This window comes from Chrysochloris asiatica, unplaced genomic scaffold, assembly GCF_000296735.1.
Source record: "Chrysochloris asiatica unplaced genomic scaffold, ChrAsi1.0 scaffold00487, whole genome shotgun sequence".
Classification (NCBI taxonomy): Eukaryota; Metazoa; Chordata; class Mammalia; order Afrosoricida; family Chrysochloridae; genus Chrysochloris; species Chrysochloris asiatica.
In genome coordinates, this window is record NW_006409005.1 from 622351 (window position 1) to 624630 (window position 2280).

Sequence of the window (2280 nt, forward strand, 5' to 3'; positions counted from 1 at the left end):
ACATTCTTATCAACGGAGAAAAGATTGAAGTTGTCAAGGACTTCATTCTTGGATCAACTATCAACACTCACGGAAGCAGCAGTAAAGAAATCAAAATGACATATTGCATTAGGTAAATCTGCTGCACAAGACTTTTTTTTAAAGCATTGAAGAGCAAAGATGTCAGCTTGAAGACTAAGGTGCGCCTGACCCAAGCCATGGTATTTTCAATAACCTCATGTGCATGTGAAAGCTGGACAGTGAATAAGAAAAACCATAGAAGAATTGATAGTTTTGAGTTATGGTGTTGGAGGAGACTATTGAAAGTGCTATGGGCTTCCAAAAGAATCAATAGATATGTTTTAGAAGAAGTGCAGCCAGAGTGCTCCTTGGAGGCCAAGATGGCCAAACTTCATCTCTCATAGTTCTGACATATTGTCAGGAGTGACCAGTCACTGAAGAAGGATATCATGTCTGACCAGAGAAAAAGAGGAAGACCCCCCCAACAAGATGGATTGGCCAAGTGGCAGCATGGATGGACTCAAGTGTGGCAACAGTAGTGAGGTTGGTCCAGGATTGGGCTGTGTTTTGTTTTGCATAAGGTCATTATGAGTCAGTACCGACTCGATGGCACCTAACAACAACAACAAGCACATTGGGTAATTATATAGTACACTGCTTCCTACGACATACCTCCCCAGGAACAGTTTTTCCTTGTGTCCTAGAAGGCAAATTTCTGGCAAAATCCATAGTGCGGTATATCAACAATTTCACTAAGTGTGTACAATAGTGATTTCTCTGCCATCCAGAGACCCATGGGTGTGAGTTTCCAACAAGGTCTGAATCTCAGCTCCAGGGGTACTGGCTGCTCTTTATACTCGTTATAATTCCTCTATTCTTTAGCATTTACTTACTTACAACGAATTGGTTGCTATTTGTTAATAATTTTTTAAATCAGTTTCCCTGCTTAAATTATGGTACAGTTTTATCCTGACTACCCAGAATAATATTTTCTACTCATAAATCCTAGTGTGGCACTGTCGGGTAAGCACTGGCCTACTGACCACAAGGTGGTGGCTCAAACCTACCAGTTGCTCCTCAGAAACCCTATATGGAGTTGCTATGAGTCAGAACCAACTGGATGCTATTTAACAACAACTTTTACTGGTGTGGTGCTGTAGGATAAGCACTGGACTGCTAACCACAAGATGAGGAGTTCAAGCCCACCAGCCACGCCTAGGAAACCCTATATAGGGTCACAATAATTCAGAACTAAAGCAACTGTACTTAACAACTTTTACTCATCAATTAGGTGTAAATGCCATCTCAGAGAAGGCTTCCCCAATGCCTCAAACTAAATCACATTCTATTAAGTTTTCCTTCATAGTATCTTCCATAAGTCACGAACTATGCTTTCATTCCTTCAATTAAAGGAGCACGATGTTGCTTTGAGTTAAGCACTGGGCTGCTAACTCCAAGTTTGGCAGCTGCTCTTTGGGAGCAAGATGAGGCTGTCTGTCCTGTAAATATGGTCTCAGATCCTTCCTTCCAACTCTAACTTTTTCTAAGGTCATGCACACATCTAAGTATTAAGTAAATATTCAGTATTGAGAATGCTTCCTACCAAAGGTTCATGATTATTTAACGAAATCATTGGAACTTTACGTTTGTTTAAAGTATACAGTGAAGCCTGAGTCCTGGTGTGGTGCTGTAGGCTAAAACACTGGAGTGCAAGGTCTGTTTGAAACACCAAGGTCAGCGGTTTGAACCACCAGGTCAGCGGTTTAAACCGCAAGATCAACTTTCTTGATCTTCAGCTTCCCAATTATAAAGACAGCAATACTATATTACATGATAACAAGTCATTCGTTTTCCTTCGATTAATAAACATTTTCTGAGTCCTTGGAACAGGCACTGAGAACACAGAATTAACACATGATCCCTGTGTTCACAAAAGCCACTGTAGTCCACTTAACAATCATGACACACTATTTTCTTACTTTTAGTATTTAAATAAAAAACGGTCTTACATAAAGAATAACAAAATAGGATGGAGATTTTTCAAAATGCCAAACAGAAAAACAAATTAAGCGAGTTAAAGATTTGAGCTTGTGGGAAAAAAATTATAATCCTGTTTATTATAATATTCGGGTAACTTTTTTATTTCCTGAAGTAAAGACTTTATGATCTCTCTCTTTTTCTTTGGTTACTTCCTGAAGTGAGTAAAGAATTTATGGTCACTTTCTTTTTATTTAAACCACTTCCTGGAGCAAAGACTGATCCCTCTCTTCTTTTCCTAAA